This window comes from Erpetoichthys calabaricus, chromosome 18 (genome assembly GCF_900747795.2).
Source record: "Erpetoichthys calabaricus chromosome 18, fErpCal1.3, whole genome shotgun sequence".
In the NCBI taxonomy this organism is placed as follows: domain Eukaryota; kingdom Metazoa; phylum Chordata; class Cladistia; order Polypteriformes; family Polypteridae; genus Erpetoichthys; species Erpetoichthys calabaricus.
This window is the reverse complement of record NC_041411.2, coordinates 63,653,546-63,672,442: the sequence shown is the minus strand read 5'-3', so window position 1 is coordinate 63,672,442 and position 18,897 is coordinate 63,653,546. Positions and strand designations below refer to the sequence as shown.

General features: G+C 43.0%; 1 protein-coding gene across 4 annotated transcripts in view; it reads right to left on the bottom strand.

Annotated features, from left to right (window-relative positions):
* plxnb1b (plexin b1b) overlaps positions 1 to 18,897 on the bottom strand; it is a 388,691-nt gene that overhangs the window by 213,550 nt on the left and 156,244 nt on the right. For all 4 annotated transcript variants that reach the window (XM_028825049.2, XM_028825053.2, XM_028825050.2 and 1 more), the window contains exon 2: positions 1,667 to 1,724. The gene's annotated coding sequence lies outside the window, so the exon portion shown is untranslated. The remainder of the gene's footprint in view (positions 1 to 1,666; positions 1,725 to 18,897) is intronic.

The following is an 18,897-nucleotide window of genomic DNA, read 5'->3' as shown; positions in this document are numbered from 1 at the left end:
TGCCAACCAGCTCTAGTTTCATAAACAGGACTCTTGGAATTCAAGTGCTAAGACGTCAAACCTATGTGGTGATGCCATCCAAGTCAGCTCTTGTTGGCAGTACCTTGGCCAAACTCTCTAACACAAATGTTACATTTAACTGCATCACATTGGCAGGGGACAGAAGTTGACACATTGGTGAAAGCACATTGTGGGCAATCAAAATGAACAGCTGGTTCTGAGGAGTTCGAGAAACTTTGTGGAAACAATTGACCAGATGAAGATAAGCCACTAATGCATTTCTGCTTTAGCAAGTACAGAAAATCAAGGATGTTTAGGGGGTCCTGGTCTTGGTCACCTGAAAGCTCCCTAGGTCTTTGTGTTACTACTGTACACATGTGCGACTCCATCATCCAATGAGGTACTTGCTTGTTCTTGTTTAAGCCCTGGCACCACTCTACCCTTCTGTTGAAATCAAACTTGTGTACACTCTGTGACAGCTGGCTGCAGGTGCCATCAAGTCCTTGAACCTGGGATTGTCGTCAGTCATGACTGAAATGAGCCAAGCAATGAGGACGCCTAACACAGCATGGCGTAAATGTGCAGTTATAAATATTCTCAATAAATTAATACTCACAGGAAAACAGTGCATTCCCATCAGTCCATAGATGAGTTCAATAAATAAAATCCACAAAACCAACAGAAAGAATAGCAGTCCCATCCACAGAAAAACAATCTGTATGCTTGTCCCAGTAGTCCATCCACTGACAGAGCCCCGTTGCATACTTTGTCCTTTTACCAATGAGGCATTCCAACGACTGCCAACTCCATCCTTGCGCTCACACTTGCATGTGACTATCTGACAAGCACCACATCCATCCTGCCTCCTGTCAGCAGGCACACCGATCGTCATGGACCTCGAACCCTTGGACTCGCCACCTCTTATTGGTAACCCATAGAAAAATCTCAAGTCCACAATGTCTCCCCCAACCCTGCTCTCTAGGAGGTTTCTCTTCTTCACACAGAAGACCACTGAACTCGTAGTGAAGCCCCTTTACTTTCAGTGTCTCCCTTACCTTCACTTCATTTCTCCTCCCAGCTAGCCTTATTTCCGAGTTACTTCTTAATCGCGATCGCCTTCTCTTATTCTTCCAGTCTCTTCCACAGTCTAACCAATTCAGGCTCTCTTAAAACCTATGTGGGTAAAGTTGCCCTTATTAGGTCCCATTTAGTGTCAATGGGGAAACTGGCTGAAGTGATGACGTCAGCACGTGAATGCGAATTAGCCTATTTCCACATAAAGCACTCGGGGGATGCATTGCTACACTAATGAGCACATCCACACCTGCCAAACCATTTTTTTTTCTTTTTTTACACTTTAAAAACGCACCCTGCCACGGACCCCAATGAGCCTCATAACACACGGCCACCCAAAAGCACAAACACTACTTGATATTTCCAACCAATCTAAGGGAACATTTCAAATTCCAACTGGGGAGGAGCAGAGCCTGAAAAGCCCTGAGCCTCGCCAACACACTGAGAGACAGAAAGACAAACCCCACAATGCACCATGACAGACTGCTAAGGTAATTCTAGAACGTCTCAGATTCCTCCCAGGACATGCATTTCTGAGTAAATATTATTAATTACTAAGACTGGTGGGAAGCTGGGTGATCCTCCTCCTTACCTTGTGGTTCTGCTCCTCAGGGGCTTAATGTTGGCAAACCCATCTTGTGATTGATCTCCTAAAACATAAATAAAAACAGAAATTAATACAGAAGCCATTTATAAAGAAAATTGCACTAAAAGGTCTATACTGTGTAACAACACTGCTTTACTTTCAAATCACTAAGGTCCCGCACCTTTAGAGGGTCATAAAGGGCACTCAGGCGGTCATAGAGGTGCTGGCTAATGTCCTACACCTCCGCTAAGACAGGAAGAAGAGTGAAAGCTTTGCCAACTTGGACACAATGGCAGCTCCAGTTTCTCCAGCTACGGGCTCGGTGGCCAATGTGGGGGTACTGGTTAAGGCACCAGCCTAGTGGTCCACAAGTCCTGTCCTTGAGGCCCACTGTGGTTTCAGGTTTTCATACTAAACAGTTTTTAACTGAACTCCTACCATAATTAAGAAAGTTGTTTGTATACACTTTCAATGTTTTGGTGTTAATCGAGAAATTAAAAAAGTGGGTTTGCCATATTTTTATGGGAATGTAGCAAGCATTTATGTTTATTGTGGTTTTTAGGAGTTTCATCATGATGATTTGCATTCTGCTTTTCCAAGTGTCCTTGTCATTTATAAGCTGTTGTTCACTAGTGATCTCACTAAGTGACTCTGAAACTGAAGTAGCTACAGGTTTTTTTGCCCAGGTGTCTACTCTGGACATGATTTCGATATAGTTGAGAGGAAACACCACAGAAAAAGGAGAATTAAAAGGAAAAAAAAAAGAAAGTTACACACTTATGGCTATGAAAAGTATAAATAATTCTTAGAAATGTAAATCTCACAATGCTGCGCTTTTCTATATCTGTTTACGGTATATAAATAGAGTTAAGGAAGTCCATCAGATTGTCTGTCTGTCTGATTGTATGTCAAGAACTGATTTGCACAAAATCTGGTATGTATATATGTACAGTTAGGTCCATAAATATTTGGACAGAGACAACTTTTTTCTAATTTTGGTTCTGTACATTACCACAATGAATTTTAAATAAAAACAACTCCGATGCAGTTGAAGTGCAGACTTTCAGCTTTAATTCAGTGGGGTGAACAAAACGATTGCATAAAAATGGGAGGCAACTAAAGCATTTTTTGAACACAATCCCTTCATTTCAGGGGTCTCAAAAGTAATTGGACAATTGACTCAAAGGCTATTTCATGGGCAGGTGTGGGCAAGTCCGTCGTTATGTCATTATCAGTTAAGCAGATAAAAGGCCTGGAGTTGATTTGAGGTGTGGTGCTTGCATGTGGAAGATTTTGCTGTGAACAGACAACATGCGGTCAAAGGAGCTCTCCATGCAGGTGAAAGAAGCCATCCTTAAGCTGCGAAAACAGAAAAAACCCATCTGAGAAATTGCTACAATATTACGAGTGGCAAAATCGACAGTTTGGTACATCCTGAGAAAGAAGGCAAGCACTGGTGAACTCAGCAACGCAAAAAGACCTGGACAACCACGGAAGACAACAGTGGTGGATGATCACAGAATCATTTCCATGGTGAAGAGAAACCCCTTCACAACAGCCAACCAAGTGAACAACACTCTCCAGGGGGTAGGCATATCGATATCCAAGTCTACCATAAAGAGAAGACTGCATGAAAGTAAATACAGAGGGTGCACTGCAGGGTGCAAGCCACTCATAAGCCTCAAGAATAGAAATGCTAGATTGGACTTTGCTAAAGAACATCTAAAAAAGCCAGCACAGTTCTGGAAAAACATTCTTTGGACAGATGAAACCAAGATCAACCTCTACCAGAATGATGGCAAGAAAAAAGTATGGAGAAGGCGTGGAACAGCTCATTATCCAAAGCATAGCACATCATCTGTAAAACACGGTGGAGGCAGTGTGATGGCTTGGGTGTGCATGGCTGCCAGTGGCACTGGGACACTCGTGTTTATTGATGATGTGACACAGGACAGAAGTAGCCGAATGAATTCTGAGGTGTTCAGAGACATACTGTCTGCTCAAATCCAGCTAAATGCAGTCAAATTGATTGGGCGGCGTTTCATGATACAGATGGACAATGACCCAAAACATACAGCCAAAGCAACCCAGGAGTTTATTAAAGCAAAGAAGTAGAAAATTCTTGAATGGCCAAGTCAGTCACCTGATCTTAACCCAATTGAGCAGGCATTTCACTTGTTGAAGACTAAACTTCAGACAGAAAGGCCCACAAACAAACAGCAACTGAAAGCCGCTGCAGTAAAGGCCTGGCAGAGCATTAAAAAGGAGGAAACCCAGCATCTGGTGATGTCCATGAGTTCAAGACTTCAGGCTGTCATTGCCAGCAAAGGGTTTTCAGCCAAGTATTAGAAATGAACATTTTATTTCCAGTTATTTAATTTGTCCAATTACTTTTGAGCCCCTGAAATGAAGGGATTGTGTTAAAAAAATGCTTTAGTTGCCTCACATTTTTATGTAATCGTTTTGTTCACCCCACTGAATTAAAGCTGAAAGTCTGCACTTCAACTGCATCTGAGATGTTTCATTTAAAATTCATTGTGGTAACGTACAGAACCAAAATTAGAAAAAAGTTGTGTCTGTCCAAATATTTATGGACCTAACTGTATATCGTCTTAGCCCCAGTCACAGTACTGACTACTTTTAGCAGTCTCCAGACCACTAGGGGCAGCATTTGTGAGACAAATTATTTTCTTTCTATTTTCAATCCCATATCAATGCATACAAACAGATTTTCATGAAAGTTTTGGAATAAATAAAAGGTAGACCTACTTAAAAAGCTGTGTATCACCTCACTACTAACCCCTGGAGCAAACTCACAGACTTTAGCAGTTGAACGTTTTTGTTGAGGATACATACAACCTGTCAGATCTAGCCATCCATATTCTAGGGAATAAGGTCAGGATGTCTGGCTACTCCTATTTCTTTTTTGTTTTCTTATCCATTTTCAAATGATATGCCTTCTACAAAGAGAATCAACTAATATCCATCCATTATCCAATCCGCTATATCCTAACTACAGGGTCACGGGGTTCTACTGGAGCCAATCCCAGCCAACACAGGGCACAAGGCAGGAAATAAACCCCGGGCAGGGCGCCAACCCACCGCAGGGCACACACACGCACACACACACACAAAGCACACACTAGGGACAATTTAGAATCGCCAATGCACCTAACCTGCATGTCTTTGGACTGTGGGAGGAAACCGGAGCAATCGGAGGAAACCCACAGAGACACGGGGAGAACATGCAAACTCCACGAAGGGAGGACCCAGGAGGTGAACCCAGGTCTCCCAACTGCGAGGCAGCAGCGCTACCCACTGCAACTAATACCCAAGTTCTGCTAATATCGGAGAAAAGTGTCTTGATGTAGGATTCAGCAAGCCAAGAACAGCGAAATAACCACATATTTATTTATTCAAGAAATTACATCAAATGCTGTTTATTCTTTTACAGTTTTGAAGTTGTGATCTATTCAGTGGAGAATAACTGAAGAAAAAAAGACCAGTTAATTAAACCATTACATCAATTAGACACAAAATGATTCATTAACTGACAAACTGGTAGGAGCAAACACCTTCAGCGATAGGACTGAACATGAGAACTGCTTCATTCAACAATACACGACAAGGCGCAGGCTGACGTCCTGCCTCTGACCAAATACTGGGCTACCCTGAGCAGGTTGCTTAGTCCACCTGTGCTCCAGCTATAAATGAAATGAGTAAGCAATGGCAAACATCCTCACTTTGTATATCACCTTGCATAAAGGCATCAGCTAAACATACAACAACAAACAATACAGTTCCATCAATTTATTTTACTATGTTATCAATTATAATGATGCATGAATTCAAAGCCTATTGGGTTTAACACAGGAACCATCCTCAGAAAGGACAGTGATCCATCACAATAAACAACATTCTTTACACTTATGAAGTGCCTTTCAACCACAGATCACACATTGTGTCAAGACAAATGGAGCTTCTTCATGGACAGTGTACACATTTATCACAAACAACCCCAGGAGCACAATTTACAAAAGCACAGATGTGCTGGTCCCCAGCTGTCCAAGTTTAGATTAGATTATCCATCCATCCAACCAGTCCTTAGATCTTAATGGAGGTGAAGCCTATTCTATAAGTAATGGAAACAAAGCAGCATGGTACGTGGTACTGGGACATTGGGACTCACAGCAGTACATTCAGGGATAGTGTCTACCCCCTAGCTGTAAGGCTGATGAACAAGTCACTCACAGGAACAAATACTGTACACTGGGGGTGTGTGTGTGTGTATATATAATATCTTCTTGTATAATACGCTACCATGGCTGTCCGTTTGTCTGTCCAGGATTTTGAATCACCTGTAGCTCGCAAACCGTTTCACCTATTGACCTGAAGTTTGGTACACATGTACTACGTGACCTCTACTATCCGCTTTCAGGGTGATCATTGACATCCAAGGTCAAAGGTCAATCCAGGAAGGTCAAGGTCAAAAATCAAATAACCTGTAGCCTGAAATTTGGTTCACATATACTACGCTGAATCTCTGCACTACCGCTCTATAGTAAAAGTGGAGAGTTTTGTAATTATTCCTCTTTTCATTTTTATTTCATTTTATTGTAGAATCAACTCTCGGCAGCGGCCGTGTGGTGCATGCGTATGGGCGCCGTTCTCATTTCCCTACCACCTTCGCCGTCACTTCCCCTACCTCTTCATACCTTAAATCATTCTTGAAGTGCCATCTTAAGTGAAAAGTTAAGGAAAACGTACTAAGTAATTGCAACACAAACACTGACTTCATCAGCTTTAACGTGAAAAGATGCTGACGGAAGAAGAGAAGAAGCGGGCCGCTAGAGTGGAGAAAAGAAAATCTGCTCAGGAAGCAGCAAGCACATCAACATCTGAGCAAACGAATGATAAACGTACAGAGAAAGAGGATGAAAACTAGGAAGAGCACAATCAACATTTACGACTGGCTGACACAGAGCGAAAGAGAATCGCAAGAGCAAATGAGACTGAGGAAGAGGCTTATCGACGTCGGTAATCAGCGGTCAAACATGTCAGAACTGCAAAGGCAAATGAGACAGAACAAATGCCATCCAGTGACGACAAAGAGACGCCGATCGCATGAGAATAGCTAGAACGCTCTCAAGTCAAGTGTATTCACTGCACGTTATCATGCAGTGAGCCATTACTGGTATTATATATATGTTGTTGTGGACAGTGAGGGAATGTGTCCAGTCGGGATGCCAGCTGTGTGGAAGAACTGGGGAGAGAGCATGTTCAGGGCATTACCAAACCACCCCCAATCCCCCCCGGGTTGCGGTGGCACCACGGATTCCCGCAGAACAGTCCGAGAGTTGGAGTTTACTGCAGCCCTGTTGGGTTCTGTGGGTGCCACCAGGGTGCACTATTATGTCAGACTTTTGCCACACCTGGGCGTACTTCTGAAACTTCCTTATGGGCCACCTGGAGTGTCTTTGAGTGTGGTTTAAAAGAAGCCAGCTGCCACTACTTGGGTAGCCAGAGTTGGGAGGGAGAGGACAACGCTTACTGGAGAAGGAGTGGAGGAAGGCGAAGGAGAAAAAGAGATGAGTAAGAAGGAAAGAGAAGGAAAGTACTGTGTACTGTAAGTGCTTTATTGTACTGTGCTAGCTGTGGGGAACGATAGGGAAGTGTTTCCTACTTTAAAAATGTGTGCTGTAGTTGGAACTTGTGCCTTGTGTCTGTCTGTGTCAGGTTTGGGCAGCTGGGGTGTCCTCTTGAGGCCACAATATATTCAATTTCGACAGTTGATGTGAATAATGTTGATTATCTTGTTACAAGGGGCGGCACGGTGGTGCAGTGGGTAGCACTGCTGCCTCACAGTTAGGAGACCCGGGTTTGCTTCCATGGTCCTCCCTGCGTGGAGTTTGCATGTTCTCCCCATGTCTGCGTGGGTTTCCTCCCACAGGCCAAAGGACATGCAGGTTAGGTGCATTGGCGATCCTAAATTGTCCCTAGTGTGTCGTGGTGTGTGTGTGTGTCCTGTGGTGGGCTGGCGCCCTGCCCGGGGTTTGTTTCCTGCCTTGCACCCTGTGTTGGCTGGGATTGGCTCCAGAAGACCCCCATGACCCTGTAGTTAGGATATAGCGGGTTGATTAATGGATGGATCTTGTTACAATGGCACCCATCGGGGGTGGCTGATATTAGGCAGCAAGTGAATAGTCATTTATTGAAAATGATGTACTGGAAGTAGGAAAAAAATGGGCATATGTAAAGGATCTGAAGAGCTTTGACAATGGCCAAATTGTGATGGCTTCATGACTGGGTCATATGCATTGCTTACCAGAGGAAGAAATGGCAGCAGGATGCACCATGGGATGGAGGCAAACCAGTGAAGGCAGTGTGATGCTCTGAGCAATGTTCTGCTGTGAAATCTTGGGTCCTGGCACTCATGTGGGTGTTTGGCACATACCACCTACTTAAAGATGGTTGCAGACCACATACAAGACCCCCCTTAATGGCAATGAAATTTCCTGATGGCAGTGGCCTCTTTCAGCACACCACACTGCAAAAAAAAAATGTTCTGTAATGGCGCGAGGAACATGGCAAAGAGTTCAAGGTGTTGACTTGGCCTCCAATCTCCTCAGACCTCAATTCAATTGAAGCATCCATGGGATGTGCTGGGAAAACACCTGCAATCCATGGAGGCCCCAACTCGCAGCTTACAGGGCTTAAAGGATCAGCCGCTAACATCTCAGTGCCAGACATCATAGGATACTTTCAGGTAACGTGACATTCTGCATAGAAGCAGTGCAATAAATAAATGGATACACAGGGTGGTCTGTGTTATATACACAGGGAAAGCCAGAGTGGCAAACTTACGTTAGTTACTGGAATCCAAGAGGTAATTGGTTGGTCCCCGGCCTGGAAGTGAATCAAGAATTTATATACTATCTTTAATTATGTCTATAGTTTAGACAATGTTCATGCTTGTTGCCACTATTATTACTGCACATTTGGCAGACGCCTTTGCCCAAGGCAACTTATAAGATCAGGAATACAACTGCTTACAAATATTTTTTTTATAAAAGTAGTATGGGCAGGTTATGTGACTTGCTGAGAGTAACACAGTAAATCCCATAGTCTTCACAATCAATCAGGACATGAAAGCTTAATCGAAGCAGATACTGAAACCCCATATCAGAGGTTCTTCAACTCACTTAGAAATATGCATTGCTGTCATAGCTTTAAGAGCACAGGACTGGGCAAGCCTGAAGTGGAATGTGGCCAGGCCAGCAAGGGTGGCCACCCCCTGCGATTTATGAGCACAATTAGCCATGAACTCGGCGCCATGCCTTCTCACGTGGACAGCACCATTCTAGGGTGGCAGCCTCTAATCAGTAGATGCTATACTAGAATGTTAAAGTGGTATGAGAGAAGAGTGCCACCTGGTGGTACCGCACCTAAACCAGCAATCTGATTGGACTTGGTTAAATCCCGTACCCACAGTTTTCAGGCCAAGCTGAGACTCCCACTGACTTTCAAATGTGAAGATGTTATAGTGGGCCAGGAGCCATGGTCTTCATTTAATTTTTGTGATGCTTTTACCAACATATTCTTACAGTATGTCAGGTGTGCACCACTATACGAATCATATTTTTTTTTACAGAGAGGAGCTGTCAGGTTAAATAGCTCAATCCTTTTACACTGCTCCTCAGCGGTGGGTATAAATGGCCACCTTAAGCAACTGGTTGAACCGTCTGCTGGAATGGAGCAAGAGCAGGGGTCCACTTTAAAAAGACCCTCTTTCTTTTCTTTGCATTTCTCACACAATCTGTAGAGTATTTGCATGCACTGATGTTTATGTTTCATCAAATTGACATGAATCCTCTTTCTGAAAACCGCACGTCCCTCACCACCAATCTTCCGAAAGGTTTTATAATCCCATGGATTCATTCAATACAAGAACCAAAGTGGGCCGGAGGCAAGCCGTCTAATTTCCTCCCGTCAGTCACAACAAGTCTGAAAGGTCTCCATCGTGCGTGCAATGAATCTCATGTGCGAAACAGAAGTGGACAGTCACGTTCCCAACTGGCACACTGCTGCCACACGCCCTCACCCTGACAGATCAATTTAATAAAGAGCGCGTGCACACATGCGCGCTCACACACATACGTACGTACAAGCTGCCGTCTATACAGAACCCAAGGGGAAAATAAGGATGTCTCTCCTCTTAATTTAGACACATGTATCTGGCAGCTCTGCTGAGCGCTTGCTTCTCTTAACTGGCATGCTTCTGGTAAATTTCCTTTGGAAGAAGAGGTGCAGGTGCGATTGTCTCCTTCATAAATCATTTCGAGACAAATAAAAGAATACAAAAATGGAATGCTACAGAGGGGACTGTATCCTTGGGAATTTCTGGTACTCAAAAGGGTCTCAGGATGAAATTTTTAGAATGCAAGTTCTTTCAGCCGTTCTATGTGGTGGCGAAATACAATGAAAAGCTCCAAGTGCTTCCGAGTCAGAACTGACAATTTCTGTAAAATAGAAGCTTACAGAATACCCACCTTCTGAGAGCTGGAGGTGAACGCAGAAGATTTAAACGTGACAGGATAGACGCAATCGTGATTGGCTCAATGATAGATCCTAAATGTATAAAACTATCACACGATTGGCTAAGCTGTTACACTTTTTTAGCATGTGCCCGTGTCCCCTCCCAACATGTCTCTCCTCTTCCTGCACAGCCTTCTGTTACTCTGATGCTAAGAGTTCAGCATGTTTGGGCCCAGGCCAATGACTCTCTGTGGTCATTAAAGATCCCTGGGCATCCTTCATGAAGAGTAAGGTGTATCCCGATGTCCTGGCTAAAATTGTCCACCACGGCCTGGTCACTCTGAACCCCTAATCATCCCTTATCTCTGACTGGCTAAGTATCCCTCACCCCTTTACCACCTAACAGCTAATGGGTGATGAGCATACTGGGGCAAAATGGCTGCCATTGCATCATCCAGGTGGATGCTGCATAATTAGTGGCTCCCCACTCACTGTGTAAAAAGCTTTGACTACCGTGAAAATGCTATACAAGTTTAATGAATTATTATTTATCTATATCTATCTATCTCTCTCTTTATAAATCTATCTACAGTATCTCTCTCTCTCTATATATATATATATATATATATTGTGGAACATGGCCTGGACACAGACAGGCAGACACCAATAGTTTGCCAGCACACACGTGTTTAATCATAATTTACTATTTACAGTGCCACACACAACCCAATACTCCCCCAAAGTCCAGGCCTCTTTCTCCAATGCCTCTCTCTCTTCTGACCACCTCCACTCCTCTCTCTTCTACCCGACTCCAGCCATTGAATGGAGGGAGGTGGACCCTTTTATCCCCACCCGGATATGCTCCAGCTGCCTCCCCAATTAGCTTCTGCCGGCACTCCCCAGTGTGGCAGAAGTACCGGCTGCACACCCGGAAGCACTCCAGGTGTTCGTGGTCGTCTTCTCCCCCAGCACTTCCGGGTGTGGTGGACGTGCTGAGGACCAGGGCTCTCCTGGCATCGGGGTGCCCCCTGGTGTTGACAACGAGCCCCTATAGGGTTGAGCTTCTAGGCTCTATTCCCATGGTCCCCAAAGCCACAAGGGCGGTCGGTCCCTCATTGCCTGGAGGAGGCGTAAGCCCTACTCCAGTCCTTCTGGGCATCCCATCTGGGTGCCACCCCCAGCTGCTTGCCACAATTTATACTGTATATCTATATCTCTCTCTCTCTCTATATATATATATATATATATATATATATATATATATATATATATATATATATATATATATATATATATATATATATATATATATATATATCTACAGTATCTATTATATATATAAAATTCTTTTCGCGTTTGAAACGGAAATTACGTATGACCATGCGATATGGAAATTATGTATGAAATGGAAATTGCGTATGACCACGCGATATGGAAATTACGTATGACCACAGAACATATTATAATACAGGAACTAATCACTTCGTTTGTGGACGCCATTTTTATATTGTCCGAGCTGTAAACAATGTGAAGACGAGACCGCCTTCACCAGCGAGGGGTCGTGAGAACAAAGTGAACGCTGGGAGGCGCAGAATGTCGGGCTGCTCAGTTGAGAGCTTCGCAGTTTCAGGCAGCGTCCTCTCTTCTTGCACTGTTTGTGACACTTCAAGTGCCCCATCGGCTCCTGGGAGAAGTGGAAATCTTTGCGAATGAGTATAATCGGCACCATCGAAACAAGACTCTGTTTGTAAATTACCCTGCACGACTACTTACTGTCCCTTAAGGTGAGTTCAGGTCACTAAAACCCCGCAACATTCAAGGTTGCTTTTGTGATCAATTATTTTAAGAAGATGGAGAAGTTACATCTAAAAGATGTACAGACCTCTTCTTGTAAAGTGTTGGACTTAGGAATTTTTTGGAACTTCTGCCCGTTAAGCATGGAAGGGCAGCGTCCACATTTATCAGAATTATTTTGTATTTTAAATCACAGGCACGTAGTGCAAGGTTGTCAGGCAGAAATTTGGACGATCACATAGAAAATGTAATTTCTATACCACAGCGGTCGTGTGGCACCTTTCACAATGGATCTACTACCGAGAGATGATCCAAATACATTTTAGCTGCTGTTAGTACTACTTACCTGTTGTGTTATAGCGCCTTCAAAATGTAGTTTACCCGAAACCACTCCAGTAGTGCTCAGTGTATCTTTACTTCTTAAATGTTAATGTTTTACTGTTTAATAACTTATAGACTACATTTTATTTTTTTCCCTTGCACTCAGTGAGCGAAGCACACACACACACTGTATATCTATCTATATCTATATATCTATATATCTATATATCTATCTATATATATCTATCTATATATATCTATATATATATATATATATATCTATATATATATATATATATATATATATATATATATATTATATATATATATATCTATCTATATATTATATATATATATATATATATATATATATATATATATATATATATATATATATATATATATATCTATATATGTATATATAGTACTGTGCAAAAGTTTTAGGCAGGTATGAAAAAATGCTGTAAACAAAGAATGCTTTCAGAAATATAAATAATGATTGTTTATTGTTATCAATTTACAAAATGCAAAGTGAACAAACAAAAGAAAAATCTAAATCAAATCAATATTTGGTGTTCCTACCTTTTGCCTTCAAACCAGCATCAATTCTTATAGGTCCACTCGCACAAAGTGAGGGATTTTGCAGGATTCTAGTCAGGTGTCTGATCAACCAGTTCTACCAAACAGGTGCTAATGATCATCAATGTCACACGTAGGTTGAAACAGTCATTAACTGAAACAGAAACAGCTGTGTAGGAGGCTTAAAACTGGGTGAGGAACAGCCAAACTCTGCTACCAAGGTGAGGTTGTGGAAGACAGTTTCATGTCATGGCGAGACTGAGCACATCAACAAGACACAAGGTAGTTCTACTGCATCAGCAAGGTCTCTCCCAGAAAAAGATTTCAAAGCAGACTGGGGTTTCAAGATGTGCTGTTCAAGCTCTTTAGAAGAAGCACAAAGAAACAGGCAACGTTGAGGATCGTAGACGCAGTGGTCAGCCAAGGAAACTTAGTGCAGCAGATGAAAGACACATCAAGCTTATTACCCTTCGAAATCGGAAGATGTCCAACAGTGCCATCAGCTCAGAACTGGCAGAAACCAGTGGGACCCAGGTACACCCATCTACTGTCCGGAGAAATCTGGCCAGAAGTGGTCTTCATGGAAGAGTTGCAGCCAAAAAGCCATACCTCCGACGTGGAAACAAGGCCAAGTGAGGGGGAAGCTGGTAGGGCTCTCCTTACTTACTTGCCAGCCTCCGTTCAAGTCGGTATACCTCTCACCACGTGTTGGAGTGCACCTTGCCTCCGCTTAGCTAATATCGGTTTGTTCAGCAGACATTATCATTTACAGATTGTTAAGGCGCAACGTTTCACATTTTTGAGAGAGAAATCAGAGCTATGTGTGGTTTAGAGGGTAGCTGCTGATTGCCGGAGATATCACGCTTTTCTCCCCACATGGGGGACACTCTCCCATCAGAGCTGAACACAATCAGATACAGTGCCAACATTTGACGTTGGAGCGTGCCTATCTTCCGCTTGGCCAGAATTATTATTATTTTTTTTTTATTATTGATTTTTAAAGTTTGCCCAGTTTCACTACTATGTGGGTGGAGCTGGGGGGAAAGCTAGTATTATATATAGTGAGATTCAAGGCAAATACTATGAGTGCGATAGAGCTGGCTGAATCGTGGCTGTCCAATGAAAACACCATTAACAGGCACTTGGACATGAACCCAGCATATGGGGGTTTAAAAAGAACATCCTAATAAAAAAAAAAAAAAAAAACTTTTAAGACTAACACCCTCTGAACCCCACCTTACTAACTGACCCGTCTCACACCCCACTTCCTCATCTGCTACATATTGCCTATGATTGCTGTATGTCTAATCATTTTCCTGTGATGATGATACCTGATAGGTTGTCGAAAGCTCAGGAATAAAAGACTATTTTAAGATATGTGACTCATTTTCTCCCTTTGTGGATTTCTATCTATAAATACATAAACTATCACAGACCTTCACTTACATATTATATATATATATATATATATATATATATATATATATACCAGTAACGGCGCACTGCACGATAACGTGCAGTAAATACACTTGACTTGAGCATTCCTAGTCTTCATCCTCTTTCTCTGTATGTTTACCATTCATTTGCTCAGAGGTTGATGCGCTTGCTGCTTCCTGAGCAGCTCTTCTTTTCTCCACCCTAGCGGCCCACTTCTTCTCTTCTTCCGCCGGCATCTTTTCACGTTAAAACTGATTAAGTCAGTGTTTGTGTTGCAGTTACTTTGTATGTTTTTCTTAATTTTTCACTTCAGCTGGCACTTAAGTCTTCAATCTGCCTCAAGAATGATTAGCGAAGGTGGTAGGGAATGAGAAAGGCGCCCGTATGCATGCATAGCATGCATGAATAGCAATCCCCCCTCGATCTTTATAACATAAAAGTTCAATTCTGAACCTCATGCAGACCATGGCAGAATTAGGGGATAGTGTGGCTGGCAGGTTGCCCCTGACCCCCAGGCAATCAGAGTGCGTCACAGCCGAGCGGCACATTTACCAGTATGTGCAGACTGGGGGATGAAGTATCTTCAAGCCGAGGAGTTATCCATTATTTGCATTGCTATCATTTTGGAACTAAGGTGCTAAAGCTGGGATTGGTACCAAAGCCAAAACTTTACTGGAGACATATGTAGACTGTAACCACTAGAGGGCGATGTCATTTCTGGTGTTAACATGTTAATATATACTGGAGATGGTACAGGACAGTTTACGATGGTCTATGTACCTCATAATAAATTTGGCCTTCTATTTTAGCTCATAAGAGCTCACACATAGAAACTTTCAAACATGTCCCACTAGAGGATGCTGGTAAAAGACGGGGGTTCCCCATGTAAAGCAGCATGGTTGCTCTGTGTCTGTAAGCTGCATTGTTGCACTCTTGTTAGGTTTCTTGCTCTGGATTATCCTGATCAAATGACTTCAATACACAAACATGAGCTGCCATCTCGCTGAGCCAGCATCCCGAGTCTCTCTTGCTGGTGTGAAGGCTGCATGTTCTCCTTGTATTTTTGTCCACATCCTAACTGGTGGTTCTTGAGGGTGTGTGGCAAACGAGTTGTATGATATAATGTACATAGTCCAGGAATGGTTCCTTCCCTTGTGCCCACTGCTGCCAGTATTGGCCCTGAGTTGGATTTGCTCTATTATGAAATAGATACAGACATGGCAACTGTGGCCGAGTTCCAAGGTTTCATTTTCAAAGGCGTCTATTCACAGGAAGGAAGCGAGTCTAATTTAATCCACTCCAATGTATTTACACACGGAAGGTAAATAGGAAGTGTCAACATAACAGTTGTCCTGCTGCAATCCACTGGTGGCCACTAATTTTACATCGCCTCATGAAAGACGGCCAGCGAGCTTCTCCACATCCAGCCTCTCTGAGCATGAAGGCAGATCGATTTGCAGCCATGATTACCACACCAGCCCACACAATCAATCATGCAGGTCAGTGGGGCAGAGCTGTCCAGCCAGTGAGGTGAACACTCTCTCTAAAACAGCCCTCCACCCCGACTTTGCTCTGACATGGCTCTGTAATGGGCACCCCTGTGCGCTTGCCGTCTGGGACTGAGTTAGAAGTAGAGGAAAGTCCGGGTTTCTTTATGCTACAGCAGGACCATCATTTTGGTGTCAAAGAGGCAACGTTTCCCAACACCAGCAGCTGTGTCCAGGGCAACACTATCTAAAAAGCGGAATGCTAAGCACGTAACCGTTCAAGGCCAGCCAAAAAAAAAAACAAAAAGAAAAAACACGCAGCACACATAGAAAACCTGTGGCTCAGTGAAAAGGTCAGCAGGGCAAGAGGCCCCAAGCCCACAAATCACGGGTAGCAACTGGCGAGGACAGAACCCTTTTACAAGTACCCACTTGGCCTCTAGTTCCAGAGATGGCATAACAGCTGAAACTTCTGGGCCCTGTTAAGAAAGGGCAACCAAGCTCATAAATACTGTTCTGCAGAGAGCACATTTTTCTGTGAAGTTTAATCATTTTTTGTTTTCTATGGCAGTTTTCACAACAAGCATCACTACAAACTACTGTACTTTACTGGCACTCATGAATACAACCAGACAGACTATGAGAAAATGCAGAGCAAGGAGACAAGAGACACTAGGAAGTGCGGCAAATGACCTGGAAAGAAGCCAGAAACTACAACAATGAAGTGACTGTACATCCATCAGTGGTATGAATTGAGGCCCAGCGGAGAAGAGTTGACATCAGTACTGTTGGCACGGCAGAGTCAATTAGAACATCGCCTAAAAGTGACTTACAAAGAAAGTCGAATTGTTTTGTTTCTATTACTGGAGCTCAAGGAGGCCAAGCACTTCATCATTAGGGGGACTGAACTAGAACATTAGAACAATTGTGACGAGAAAGGGCCATTCAGCCCAATAAGGTTGTCCATCCTGTTCACCTAGATTGTCTAAAATATCATCAAGTCGGGATCTGAAGCTCCCTGAAGTCCTACTCTCCACTACACTATCTGGTCATTTATTCCATGTGTCTCTGACTCTTTACGTGAAGAGAAACTTTCTAATGTGCCATTACAAGTCTCCAACCACCTCCCCAAGTTCTTGTAAAGTAACAGCAGGGATTCATTGTACAGATTCCTTTCATCTATGATTTCATCTCTTAATCTGTTTGCTTACAGCTAGCATCCTGGGGGTTTTTAGTCCCACATCAAAACATCCTACGTTAACCTACCTCATTTAAAAGGATTATACGCTCTCTGAGAAAACTACTAGGACCACCTGTGCACCTGCTTATCCGTGCAACTGTCTAATCAGCCAATCATATGGCAGCAGCGCAATCCATAAAATCAGATCCAGGTCAGGAGCTTCAGTTAGAGTTCACATCAAATATCAGAATGGCAAAGAAAGCGTGATCTCAGTGATTACAACCATGGCATTGTTGTTGGTGCCAGACAGGCTACTTTGAGTATTTCTGCAACTGCTGATCTCCTGGGATTTTCAAACAACAGTTTCTGAAATTTACTTAAAATGGTGAGAAAAAACAAACATCCAGAAACGCCTCGTTAATGAGGAAGGTCAGAAGAGAACGGTCAGAATAGTTTGAACGGACAGAAAGGCCACGGTAACTCAGATAACCGCTCCGTACAACTGTGGTGAGCAGAAAAGCATCCTGGAATGCACAACACATCGAACCTGCAGGCGGATGGGCTGCAACAGTAGAAGACCACCTCGGGTTTCATTCCTGACAGCCAAGAACAGACAGCTAAGACTGCAGTGATCACAGGATCAGCAAAACTGGACAGTTGAAGACTGGAAAAATGTGATGAAGCTCAATTTCTACTGAGGCACACAAATGGTAGAGAGTCAGAACTTGGTGTCAACAGCATGAATCCATGGATCCAACCTGTCTTATGTCAGCAGTCCAGGCTGGTGGTGGTGGTGGTGGTGTAGTGGTGTGAAGAATGTTTACTTGGCACACTTTCGGCTCATTAATACTAATCGATCGTACCCTTGAATGCCATGGTCTATTTAAGTACTGTTTCTGACCATGAACATCCCTTCATGGTCACAAATTACCCATGTTTTAACTGCTACATCCAAGATGACAGTCATCTCAAACTGCTTTCATGAACTTGGCGATGAGTTCATTATTGTTCTTCAGTGGTTTTATGAGTTACCAGATCTGAATTTACCAGAACACCATTGGGATGTAGTAGATCAGGAGATTTTCTGAATGAATCTGTGTGATACAGTCAAGTCAACATGGACCAGAATCCCAAAGAAATCTCGTAGAATCCATGCCACATAGAATTGGGTCTGTTCTGAGAGGAAAAGGAGGCCCCAACCAAACCAAACGCCACGTAGACAGGATTTTAAATGGATTCAGCTTTATTATGCATGCACAATTTCATTAAAATCGAGATTTTTGGGTTGCACCCCAATTACAACCCCCCTCCCCATTAAAAATTTGAAATGCCATGTAGCTAATATTTTAAGTTGAACCAACAGCAACCTACATGTAAGGTTTTGTGAAAATCATTTTTGCATGATTGTCGAACAGACAAGATGTGATCTGAGGGTCGACACGAGGACCTTGGTGTGCAGAATAAATAAATAACATCAAATGAAAAGACAGACAGAAGGAATTACGATTTTATCTAGACAGATTACGGATATTTGCCCAACTATCAGAGCAGCAGGATGTCGAGCGACAATATCACCAGCCTACTAATTTTACCACCACACGGACAACAAGAGAAAGCAGAATTTGAACTTGGGACGCTGGATGTGTGAGCCAGCAGCCGTAAGCACTGCAATATCATGCCACCCTCTGGTGTTCACTGACAACTCCAGATCATCCTCCCATTCGGTTATTATAGCCAGCAATTTGTGTCCCATCCTGGGATATTTCCGATGATCCATCATCCTTCAATTTTGAACGAGAAAGAATGAACATGTGCATTTTTGTCACTGCTTTCAGGACTTTCTCGGAGATTTTTACTGTGAGGTTTTATTAACTGGGAGAATAACCATCAGGTACGCTGGTTTA